Genomic DNA, 13,245 nt, shown 5'->3' with positions numbered 1-13,245 from the left:
TCCCACTAGGTTCGGTAGGTGCAACAATACACCACACTTAGTATGTGCTCCAAAGGAGATGCCAGTGGCTGTCTGACTGCTAGATACAGTGAGCTTTCGTTCCAAGAACTGAAAGCCCTGCGTGACTCTAGAAAGTTGAAGACAGGGAAAGGTGCCAACACTCAACACCTCCTAGAGGCATTTCTGTTAGATGACCTCCAGAAAACGAATTGGTCAGATGAACAGGAGAAGATGGGTAGGCATGGGAATGAGGATAGGCCAGGAGAGGAACCTCTCTTTGACCTTGAATCTAACCCTGACCAGGAGGAGCCTAATGACTCCCACCTGGAAAACTCAGGTCTCCCAGAAGATACTACAGGTGGCCCAGATGATGCTCCCTTCGTTCCTCTTGGGAGAGTGCAGAGTAGACCTAGGCGGTCTAGATCCTCTAGAGAATCCAATGCTTCATAACATTCAGTAGGGATCTCCATTTCTAGTAAAAGGGAAAACTCTTTGGATAGGGAATACCAACTTCTTGAACTTGAGAAAGCTAGGCTCAGGCAATAGCAGCTGTTCCTTGATAAAGAGTCCCTAGAAGTCCAGAAAGCTAGGAAGAAATTGGGTATAGAGTCCCATGGGGGCAGCAACAAGGTCCTTCGAGTTGGAGAAACTTCTTTCGACCTTTCGACCATAGGAACCTGAACAAGATAGTCCCTCCCTACCATGTTGAGGATGACATCCACAATTGTAAAACTGCTTTATAAAGGGCCGGCAAAGTTCAGAGGCTTCCTCAAGAGCAGTGGGAAGCTATCTTCTGGCTCTCATTTGCTGTCAAAGGTAGAGATAAGCTCCTCACTGTTAGAGAAGAGGATGCTGACAATTACTCAGTTTTATAAGGTGCTCTCATTGAAGGGTTTGGCTTAACCACTGAACAGTGTAGGATTAAGTTCAGAGACACACAGAAATCGCAAACCCAGGACTGGGTAGATTTTGTGGATAGTGCCACTAAGGCTTTGGAAGGCTGGCTACATGGCAGCAAAGTGCATGACTACCAAGGATTGTACCATTTGATTATGAAGGAGCAGATCCTTAATAATTGTCAGAACCAGCTTTTGCACCAGTACCTGGTGGACTCAGATCTGACATCTCCCCAAGAATTGGGAAAGAAGGCAGATTAACGGGTCAGAACCAGGGTTAAGCAGAAGACCCATAGTGGTGGTGACCAGAAGACGGATACTTCCAGAACCCAAGATAAAGGTGGGAATAAGTATAAAGAGAAGCCCTTTGAAGGTCTCCAAAAGTCTTCCTCTGGGGGTGGGTCCCAAACGCCTGTTTCCCCTGGAAAGAAACCTTATTGCTTTGTTTGTAAAAAGCAAGACCACAAGAAATATGATTCAGATTGCCCCAAGGCCAGCAATAAGGAAAATGCTTCTACTCCTACTACTTTTTTTTTTTTTTTTAAAGAAAACGGTGGTCCTTGCGAAAAAGCTGAAATGAAAATCCAATTAATATAGACTAGAGTCATTGCTATATTGCTACTGTGCATCTGGACAGTGAATTTAATAAATGATCAAGACAAAATGTTAGACACACAACAATAAAGTGGGACACAGTCCTGCGCCCTACATAGTCTCATCACAAAAACATTTAAACAAAACATTCAGGCAAGACAAAAGCAGCTTGTGTATAATGCAAATGATTAGAACAAGCTCGGTGACAACAACCGTTGCAATGATATATCAAATATATTATGTATAAGGTGTCTTTAGCAAGTCAACAATGATTTCATCCTTATCACAATACTAGGATCATCAGGCCAATTATAATGCAAGCCTGAAATTATTTAGTGCCTGTAAAACATTGAAGAAAAAGGGGGGGGGGGGACAGGCAGGAAGAAGAAATTTTAGCTACGAATACGAAAAAGGAAGAACAATCCTGTTATCATTTCGTACACATAACGACGTGTGATTAAAACCAGCCAAGTTTCTGCACAATGGAAAAGCTAGGTAGATCTGCACATAGTAATTACACCTGAAATTGAGACCAAATGATAGGTGGAAGGATAACTTGTGAATGAAAAGTACGAGAGAGCAGTAGTGCGCATGAAAAAAAACGTGTAGATGGTGATACTAATACATACAGGCACCGTTGTCATAAATTAACATGGATGATTACTGTAAAGGCAGGGGTCTGGTTGCTGAAAGGCACATGGATTACAAATCGGTGCCGCTCATACTGAGGTGATTAAGTGATATCGCTGTTTGGAGTGGTGAGGGCGTGAGGCACTAACCTAAGGCGCATGGATTGAAGATCGGTGGAGCTCATACTGAGGTGATAAAGGTGATGGGAGCGGGGGAGTACAGTGCTTACCTAATTAAGAGGCTGGGAGGAATTGGGTAATCGGGCCTCCATGGAATTTTAAGGTTGATCAATGCTCAATTCAGGCCTGTGGGTGACGGAAAAAAACGCATTTTTGGCGTTAAAGGGAGAGAATTAAGGTGCAGTCTCAGCAGGGTGGCTTTTTACCTGACAGGGGAGGCCGGGCTGGATCGGGAGGTAGGTGGTGACAGTGCACAGCGTAGCGATTTCAGAAAAATGGTAAACTGGGTAATAAGAAGGGGGGGTTGTAAGAAAATGTTTGTAAATAAGGAGAGTGGGAAGCCAAAGAAGCTAGCCTTGCGCTTACCTCCACAGATTGTGGAAAGTCAGCATTGTGTTCTTCGGGAGGCGATGTAATTAGGACCTGTGAGGATAAGGTGGGACGGTAAAATTAAAACCCGTGAAAATAACGCCATGAGGGAACGGGTGGGGGACGAGGGCTTGGTAAGGACTTACTGATGTGGTGATAAGGTGTCCGGAGCTCGGTGGCTGTGAATGAGGATGCTAACCGAAACTAAGCTCTGGCTTGAAGCTGGACAAAGGACATAGGAGTAACCTTCCACCCTGTCCAGACCCTCCCCTGGGAGGGGCCCCTGAGTCATTCCAACCCTTTCCTTAGGGTAGGTAAGGGCTTACTTGTGGGTGGGTCCCTAGATTCGTCGTGGGACAAGATTCAGATCAGACACCACTTCTTCTTCTACCGTCTGGGCACTCTGGACTTCGCTGGACTTCATTTGGGCTCGACTTGGTCTCCCTTACAGTCTGCTGCATCGTCTGTGCCTGTGCACCATACAGGAACCTTCCAAGGCCTGTGGGCATCAAAGACACTTGAAGGAATCTCCTTTGAAGTGAAGGAGTCACTTCCCTGCATTTGCAGGCACCGATACTAAGTTGACCGGTCTGCAGATCCTGTGCTCCTACGGAAACCAAAAGGTTCTGAAACACAAGTGATGGTTCTCCACAGCTTCCGAGGCCTGCCCTGCCCTCTTACAAAGTATGAGGCCAGTATCCCTCGTGGGGCTGCAATAACTGATCCCCTGTGCACCGCGTCAACTTGCAGTTGCAAAGGTATGTTGGCTTCCATCCTTCAAGATCTTCGGACTTCAAGTAGCCCCAACCTCAAGCATCTCCAGTGACCAAAGTCTTTGACCACATCGCATCGTTTGCACCATGGCCTGCATCTTTTGATGAGCTGCTCAAAGTCCTCTCGCGACTCCAGTGCCTGCAGTCTGATGGCCCTGTTGAGGGTCACCTTTGTTTCTTTTGGGCTCCCATGATTGCTTGGTCCTGCCCTGACTCCCCTGCTTGTGGTGAGTCCCCTGGACCATGCTGGTCCCGACATTGCACCTTCTTCGACTTCTGTGTTGGTTGCATTTGTCAAAGCTTGTTGGTGCTCCCACCGACCCCTCCGCACTCGACATCCGACGTGGGACAGCTTGTGCAAGGCTCCTGGTCTTCCTCAGTGTCGCCTGGGCCTCACAGCTGCAGAGTCAAGGTCATCTCTCCTGCAACACCCAACATAAGCGGGCTATTCATCTTCCAAGTCTCCGGGTCACTCTTGAGTGACATAGACTCTGTCCCCGCTGCTTGCAGGTACCTCTCAACTAGAATCCACCTTTGGATTCCACCGGACACTCTCTCCTTCTTCAGCAGTGGCACTTTCCTGAAGTCTTCCATTAGGTTTGACGGTGGTTTCCGACATCACTTCACACTTATGCACCTGGATTCCCTGGTGTAGGTAATGTGGGTACTAGGGTATCCACAGGTGGAGTGGCTCTCCAACCTTGTGTCTTCCACAGGATTTTTTCAGGGTCCACTTCGAAGGGTCCTTAATCTTTAACAATCCAACTGCCACTTACACGTAGACTTGTACGGAGCCAGCGGTCGTGGTCCCACACTGCACACGCTCTCCGTGGGGTTCCTAGTCACTCACCTTGGGTCCCCAGCACTTCTATGTCCCCTTGACATTGTTCTGACCCGAGTCGTGGTTCTTATACCACTTTCTTAGGATATGGTATGCTCCATTCCCTGGAGTCTACTGTGTATTCTGGCTATTTTCTGAATTTAATAACAGATCTTTTAGTAGAGATGGTTTCTAAACTGTGTGTTTGATAATGCAACTTTTAGAAAGTAAAAGACACACAGATAATGGACGGAATGCTGAGCAAATCAAACATTCACCCCCATTCAAGACATCTGGGTTAAATCCATTGTTCTTTTGCTCACCATGCCACCCCAGTTTAGACCCAGCCATATGCAAATCAGTCTTGACCCTGTGCCTCATAGGAACAGTCCAGCCCAAACTGCCAAGCCAGGTCTTCCCTGGACCGGAAACAAGCCTCCTGGGTCCCAGTTTCGGGGATCCCCCCATATCAGCCAAGCTAGCTTGAATCCAGTGGCACAGGGAGCCTGGGACCCGTGTCTGGGCCTACACGCCACACTTCGGGCAAGAAAGCAAAAGACATACAGATAATGGACAGAATTCAGAGCAAATCAAATATTCACCCATAGTCAAAAGATCTGGGTTAAGTCCATTATTCTTTTGCTCACCGTGCCACCCCAGTTTAGACGTACGAGTTACTTACCTTCGGTAACGATGTATCTGGTAGAGACGATTCTAGCCGCAGATTCCTTGATGTTGAATTATCCCCAGGCGTGAGACTGGATCTGGATTTTTTTTTTGCCATAGCATCCCTGTGCGCCAGGGGGACGGCATCATGCGACTCTGCCCAGGCATTGTCCAAATACGTGACGTCAGCGAGGTCACATAAGTCCCGCCCCGCCTACGTCAGTTTTCTTCGGAGAACTTTTCTGCACCACAACACGGAGCAGTCAGACAAAACTGTGAGAATACAGGAACAGTGTGTGAAAGCAAAAGGAATGGTGGGGAACAACACCAGAAAGAGCAGAGCTAAATACTGCTGAACCCCAGGCAGGGAAAGGAATAAAGAACAGAGCACAACCCTGAACAATAACCCCACCAGTACAAAGATGCCTCCCCCTCTGGAGTCCAAAACATATGAAAAGTGTCATGAAAACCTAAAACAGGACCACAACCCCAAACAAGTACAATAAAGAGGTACCAATTTGGGACAAACAAGGCACGAAAAGACCTCCGGACAGCCCCAAGACAGTACATGACAACCCTGATAAGGGACAAGGGCAGAGGCCCAACCAAAAGATCCCAACCTAGAGGATAGCAGAGGGGCCAGGACCCCTAGCAATGAAAGGGCTAAGAGAGGGAGAGGGGGGTAGACCCCAACCTGGGGCAACTAGAACACAAAGGCACAGAAGTACCTACAAATCGATCCTTCAGAGCACCAAAAGAGGAGGATGGAACAAAGAAACAGGACGAACATCCTGCCAGAAAGAGCAACAGAATGCACGCACTGAAGACATAGCCACCCACAGGGAGGCGAATGCAGAAGGCCAAACCAAAGGGTCCTCGCAGAACGGGGAGGAAGGGCGGGTCGTGAAGGAATCTGCGGCTAGAATTGTCTCTACCAGATACATCTTTACTGAAGGTAAGTAACTCGTACATCTGATAGAGACTACTAGCCGCTGATTCATTCTTGTAGAATAGATACCCTAGCCATACCCAAGGGGAAGGAGGGTCTACGAGAGGACCTCACCAGCCTGGTCATAACAGAAGGTTCCACAGGGGGCGAGTCCCAAGACAGGACGAGGAGCCCCGACCCTCAGGCAAGGAGAGCCCCCGCAAGCAGAAGACCACCAACCCCGAAGGGGATGTGGGAAAGGAGAAGAGAAGAGGTAGCCCAACGTCGCACTGCAGAGGAAACAAGGAAAGGCGAAAAAGGAGGCCAAAGCACCCCACGCCCATACAGGACGACAAAAAGTCCTCTCAAGACCAAAAGAAGACTCCAAGGAGAAGAGGCAGAGCAAAGGCAAGCCTTCCTCCACCGGAAACACACTCAGCTAAGAGGGCAGCCAAGCCTAAAACAGCCAGAAGGCAAAGATCAGACAGAACGGCGCCGTTCGCAATAAGCAGGCGGAAGCTGAAAAGGGCAGATCAAGGTCACCCAGAAAGACCAGTCCAGCGCCCCGCAGGGACAGACTGCACCCGGAAAGAAAAAGAACTCGGGGACCATCTTATCCCACAGGGAGGAGAGGTAGAACTGAGTGCAAGGCCTATTGGAAAGAGCAGACAAGGCAAGGATGACTGTCCCACCAAAGCGCCCAGAAGGCACAATGGTGCAGAAAAACAGTAGGTCAGCACCAGCAAACGGAGCCAGACGCCATTAGCACCTCGGAAGGATGCGCTCAGGGCAAGCCATACCTCAGAGCAAGAAGGCGAGAAGGGTCCGGACACGCTCCAGAGAGGAGTCTGCACCCACAAGCCAAAAGGAAGTGGAACCAGGCAGTGCCAAGACGTCCAGCCGCAGACAGCAGGCCAGACCAGGCAAACAGCGCAGTGACCTCGGAGAAGGACACCCGGGGGCACGACTCAAGACATTTCAACAAGAGGATTGCCTCTGCAACGTACTGTAACGCCACGGAGAGCAGAGGCCCGAAGGCGCCCACTGCTCCCCAGTGCATGACAGAGCTATATAACAGCTACCACTGCCCCACATAGGGCATGTCACGTCCCAAAACATGGAAACCTCTTAGGAACTAACGTCCGCAGCAGAGGACAACAGAAAATACCTGTGGAAAAACCCACAGAAGGCTTATCAAGCAGCCAAAGAGAAAAAACAGCAGGCCTAGTCTCAGGGCCAGCATGTTGTAGAAAACCCAAAGCAAAAACAAACAGTCAAAAAGGGCCGGCTAGCGGTCAACAGAACCACAGCCCCAACAAGGAGGACTCGAGTGGCCATGAAACACCCATCACACATCTGGGGTGACCCGCCCCAACAGAAGAACACCTCCAAGAACCGGATCAAGTCACAAGTCACTGAGGGGGAGAAGAAGGAGGAGGAGGAGGACAAAGCCCCGCCAAGAAACTCTGGATGGCCGATTCTGCCGGGGCGTGGAACAAAAAAGAGTGCCATCGAAGGGAAGATCTACCAACCGTTCCCAAACATTTTCTGGAAACACACTGACCCGAAGCCAAGCATGGCGACAAAGGGCCACCGAAGAAGCCATGGCACGACCAAGCACCTCCGAGATGTCCAGAGCGGAGCGGAGAATAAACGCCGCCAGGTCCCGGCCATCTAACGCATGGTGCCGCAAATCAACCCCAGCACCCTCCTGAGAAGCAGCAGCGCCAAGGGACTCCGCCGAGTCCCATAAGCAAGAAGTGGCCCTAGCCAACACACAAAGTGTTATAGGCCCGCAGAGCCGCACTAGTCGAAGCAAACATACTGAGCCCCCAAGAGTCCAGCCAGTGGCCCTCCTGAGATGGCGGAGACAACAGCGGTGGCAGGGAGGGAAAGGCAATCTGCAAAAGAGGGCCTCTGGCAGAGGGGTGGAGGGAAAGACACACCGGGTCACGTGGTGCTGGAAGGTGCCAGTGCAGAAGGTGTTGGGGCACCGGATCCCTCGTGGCGGGACACCTCCAAGCCCTCTTCAAGGAAAAATGGAGCGAACCCTCAAAGGGAAGCAGCAGCTCCCTCCCACCAGAGCCCTGGTGGAGAACTTCCAGAAGATGATCAGCGGGAAAATGGGCAGCCGGATCACCCATGTGCAAAATCCCCACAGCCGTGGAGACAGGGTGAGCGAAGGCGCACCCGCCTTGTAAAGCCCCGCGGCGGGGAAAGCAGCTCCTCCGTAGGCGACGGCTGCAAACTGAGGTGGCCATCCTGAAGCCAATCGGAGTGGGTATGGGACAGGTCCACAAAGAAGGAAGAGGGACTGAGGAGTGGGGAACCTGCGGCTCCTCTGGCGATGACCGTGGCCGGGGAGACGGCATGGATCCGCCCTTAGACGACGCCAGGGAAAAAGCCACAACGCCTCGGGCCGTCTCCAAGGAGGATGACACCATCAAGCGTCACACCTCTAGAGAAGAGACGTCCGAGGACGAGTCAACGACCCGACGCCGTCCTAGCGCCGTAGAGTCCGCAATCTGAGGCAGGACGTCGTCGTCGTCCAGCGCCAGAGGGGATGCCAGGCAGGCCTGCACCTCGCCACACACGCAGGAGACCGGGGCTGGGCGGGAGCCGAGACAGCCAAGGGACAACACCGGAACGGCGCCGACTCGACCTCTGACGAGGCAGCCGCCTGCTTGGAGGGACGAGAGGGACCTGGGGAGTGACAGGGAGTCCTCCGCCAGCCTCGACCCATGAGGGGGCAAGAGGCGCCGCCAAGGCCAACTCGACCTCCGACGGGGCAGCCGTCTGCGTGGAGGGACGAGAGAGGCCCAGGGAGGTACGAGTGATCCCCAGCCAGCCTAGACCGGGGGACGCGGTGGGTCCGCCGACCCCTGTGGCACCGCCAGGGCCAGCAGCCCCCGGCACCGAAGTGGCGTCACCTCGGCCTCAGACAAGATCAATGCTTGGCCATAGGACCGAGAGGGGCTCGGGGATGCGAGCCGAGCCCCAGCGACCTCCTGCAGCTCCACAGGGACTCCCGCAGGAGTTTGCAGCGAAGCAGAGGCGCCGTGGTCCCAAGGAAGGACCCCTGAAGGGCCTCACCCCAACGGCACCACATTCTCCAAAGCGATACAAAAGGGGATGATGGACGGAGCCATCATCAGCCAGGCTATCTTGAATCCAGTGGCCAAGTGAACAAGGGACTCACGTCTGAGCATACCCTGCCACACTTAGGGCGAACAAAGCGATACAAAAGGGGATGATGGACGGAGCGTTTGTATAAATCAAACACTCACCCCCAGTCAACTGATCTGGGTTTAATCCATCACCATTCTTTAGTTCACTCAGCCACCCCAGTTCAGACATGGCTATATGCAAATCAGTCTGACCCTGTGCCTTATGGGTACAGTCCAGCCCGAACTGCCAAGCCATGTCTTCCCTGGACCGGAAACAAGCATCCTGGGACCGGTTTCGGATTCATAATCCTCATCAGCCAGGCTATCTTGAATCCAGTGGCCAAGTGAACAAGGGACTCACGTCTGAGCATACCCTGCCACACTTAGGGCGAACAAAGCGATACAAAAGGGGATGATGGACGGAGCGTTTGTATAAATCAAACACTCACCCCCAGTCAACTGATCTGGGTTTAATCCATCACCATTCTTTAGTTCACTCAGCCACCCCAGTTCAGACATGGCTATATGCAAATCAGTCTGACCCTGTGCCTTATGGGTACAGTCCAGCCCGAACTGCCAAGCCATGTCTTTCCTGGACCGGAAACAAGCATCCTGGGACCGGTTTCGGATTCATAATCCTCATCAGCCAGGCTATCTTGAATCCAGTGGCCAAGTGAACAAGGGACTCACGTCTGAGCATACCCTGCCACACTTAGGGCGAACAAAGCGATACAAAAGGGGATGATGGACGGAGCGTTTGTATAAATCAAACACTCACCCCCAGTCAACTGATCTGGGTTTAATCCATCACCATTCTTTAGTTCACTCAGCCACCCCAGTTCAGACATGGCTATATGCAAATCAGTCTGACCCTGTGCCTTATGGGTACAGTCCAGCCCGAACTGCCAAGCCATGTCTTCCCTGGACCGGAAACAAGCATCCTGGGACCGGTTTCGGATTCATAATCCTCATCAGCCAGGCTATCTTGAATCCAGTGGCCAAGTGAACAAGGGACTCACGTCTGAGCATACCCTGCCACACTTAGGGCGAACAAAGCGATACAAAAGGGGATGATGGACGGAGCGTTTGTATAAATCAAACACTCACCCCCAGTCAACTGATCTGGGTTTAATCCATCACCATTCTTTAGTTCACTCAGCCACCCCAGTTCAGACATGGCTATATGCAAATCAGTCTGACCCTGTGCCTTATGGGTACAGTCCAGCCCGAACTGCCAAGCCATGTCTTCCCTGGACCGGAAACAAGCATCCTGGGACCGGTTTCGGATTCATAATCCTCATCAGCCAGGCTATCTTGAATCCAGTGGCCAAGTGAACAAGGGACTCACGTCTGAGCATACCCTGCCACACTTAGGGCGAACCACATTCTCCAAGCCTGGAACCGAGCCAGTCGGCGCCAGAGCCGCCGGCGACGCAGTGGAGGGCCCCGCAAAACGCAAGGGATCTGCCGACGTCCCAGGAGGGGAAGGAGAAGGGGGAAAAGCCAGTGAGGCCTGCAAAGCCACTGCATACGTCTCCATCTGGGCTCTCGATGCCCCCTCACTGGGAAACAGAGGATAGGGGGACAATATGCGGGGCCGCATCACCCGCGGAGAGCCCACGCCCACAACAGGCCAGAAACCAGCCCTTGGGGACAAACTGCAGCACTTATCAACAGGGGAGCAATGCTGTTGCGGCATAGGAGAGGATGAGGACGACGACGATGACGGCGACTTCGGAAACACTCCGCAGAAGCTGAATGAGGGGACGAAGCCGATCTGGACAGGTGAGCCAAGAGAAGTTTCATCCAGCGCTCCCGCCGTGACTTCGGCTTCAACCGTTGGAACGCCTCACAATCAGTGGAGCCGTGATCTTCCCCCAAGCACCACACGCTAATGGGGTGAGGGTTCATCGCCGACATCAGGGGTCCACAAGATTGTGGAAAAGTAAATTTTGCCATGTTCTGTGTCCCTACGCCCCATCCATCATATGTTATGTATGCATGACCAATATGCATATGTTATTCCCCATTTCTGATTAATGACGCAATTACAGTTGTGTCCACCTCTAATATGTTAGTTTCCAGTCCTCGTGAATACTACGAATATCAGGCCTATGTAAAATAATGTTGCCACGTTTCTCAGTGTGCACGTTATTCCATTATAAAGTCCCCGTTTCTAGGCCTCAAAAGGGCCCGGACCCTGGATTCAGCTCCTGTCTCCTGAAAGCCTCGCTGAGGAGCGATACAGCCCCCACCTGTATCCTCGACCTTTCACTTACTTCCTGCCTCGCACTGCCCGGTGCAGCCCGGCCCTGCCTCTAAGTCTGCCAAAAGTATGTTATAGTTCCAGCTATCAGTTCAGTCCTCCTCCTTTGCATTCCTAAGCTACTGAACTGCATCAATAGTTTCCGTCGTTGTCTAGCCTTCTCGTCTCCCTGTTAGAGAAATACTGTATTTAATGGTCATTTAGTATTCTTCATCACGCATTTCATGTAGAATAATGCATGGTCCAGTCTTAGAATCAAGTTAGCCTCTCCCCTCATGACTTCTAGTTTATATCAACATGTTCCCTAAACATTAGATACCAGATAGGGTTTAGGTACATGTCGCTCCGACCCTCCAGACTCTAGTCTCTGCTCCTAGCACAGAGTTCGTAGCCCCCAGCTTCTCCTAGTAACACGTCATTGCCAGTTTTCGCGCACCATTAGGTTAGAGGTCCCGGCTCCTTAGGTAGCCCCCTCCTATGTGTCCGCCCATTCATGACATATTCTGTTACGTTTTACTTCACATGTCTAAGTAAACTCCCAGTTACACCTCTTTTTACTGTTATCTCTCGCGACTGCTACACGTCATGCCTTCTGCTCCACCCACTGCTACGCCTACTGCAATGTAATGCTATGTGTTTGCGTTATGTATATAAATGAATGTCTTGTTATTGAATGTTAGCGAGCTCATCCCAGACCAAGCCCCGGCAGCTGCCGGGCCTCTTTTCCCCTGTCATCCTGTTCCTATGCAGGTTGTCCTGATCCTGTCCTTATGCTGTAATAAACCTGCAGAAACTCCTACTACCTCGAATCTTGACTCTTATTTATTGAGCTATCTGTTATTCATTCATTCATCCAAAAATAGGGTATTATTTATTTATTTACCACATAATGGCGCCCGAACAGGGACTTGCCCTTTCCCCACGCGTCGGTGAAGCCACGCCGACCCCCTGACCCTCTGCAGTCGTGACGGAACCATACCGTGCACCTGGCAGATATTTCTGCTTCAAGTATCCCTCAGGCCCACGGAGGAGACGGAGGAGGCGGTCCAGCATCCGAACGAGACGGTGGAGGAACGCGGCGAGTCCCGACCAGAGCCCAAGCCGAGAGTCCAAGGTCCGAGGTATCCGGAGGTCCACCCGTAACTGAAGTCCGAAGTCCGAAGTTCGTCGTCGTAGTCCAGTCCCGTCCGAGGCCTTCCGTTCCGTGCTGCCCGGTGAGTACCATTGCTGGGGTAGTGTCTAGACAGGGTCAGTCTAAATTGACTCTGGTCCGTGGGTTGGTGGTACCCAAGCTCACAAACGAAGTGTTCACCTAGGTGGATACGGGTCTTGATGTGTTCCTTTATGGGACCGGTATGTTCCGTACTGTTATAGCAGTGCATCCAGTAACTCTAGTCTGTTCCGTTCTCGAGAATTCTGTTCTGTTTTCAGTATTTTCAGGCAGTATTCTGTTCGAACTGTTATTTATAATGTTGTTTAATGTATTTCCAATGTCGTGGTATGCCTGAATTGTTTCCCCAATTGTTATTGTTTTTCGTGTATTGTATTGTGTTCCGATTCAAGTTTAGAATGCCGCTCTTTTCCAAGTTACGTCAGTTAAAAACTAGAAAGGGTCTGCTGGAAGCAGCAGTTCCTGTTCCGCCTAGGGACAGTCCAGGTCACTTTATGTATCAGAAACATGGCATAAGCGCCATATTGTATCTAGATTTATGGGTAGAGTATACCAAACAGTTAGAAGAAAAGTATAGATGGCCCGTATCGGGTACATGGGATGCCGAATGTATCATGCGAGTAGAAGAAGCATTATGGAAAAAGAAAGCCAGACAGTCACAGAAAGATGCCATCGAGTTATGGCGTAAGGAAGCTCATAAAAGAACGGAAAAGGAAGTCAGAAAGTCAGAGTTAAGTAGAGAATCCCAAGAACGAACCCAAGAAAGAGAATTAATCGAGATAGGTG

This window comes from Lissotriton helveticus, chromosome 3_1, assembly GCF_964261635.1.
Source record: "Lissotriton helveticus chromosome 3_1, aLisHel1.1, whole genome shotgun sequence".
NCBI classification, from domain to species: domain Eukaryota; kingdom Metazoa; phylum Chordata; class Amphibia; order Caudata; family Salamandridae; genus Lissotriton; species Lissotriton helveticus.
The sequence above is the reverse complement of the archived record's forward strand: the minus strand, read 5'-3'. Positions refer to the sequence as shown.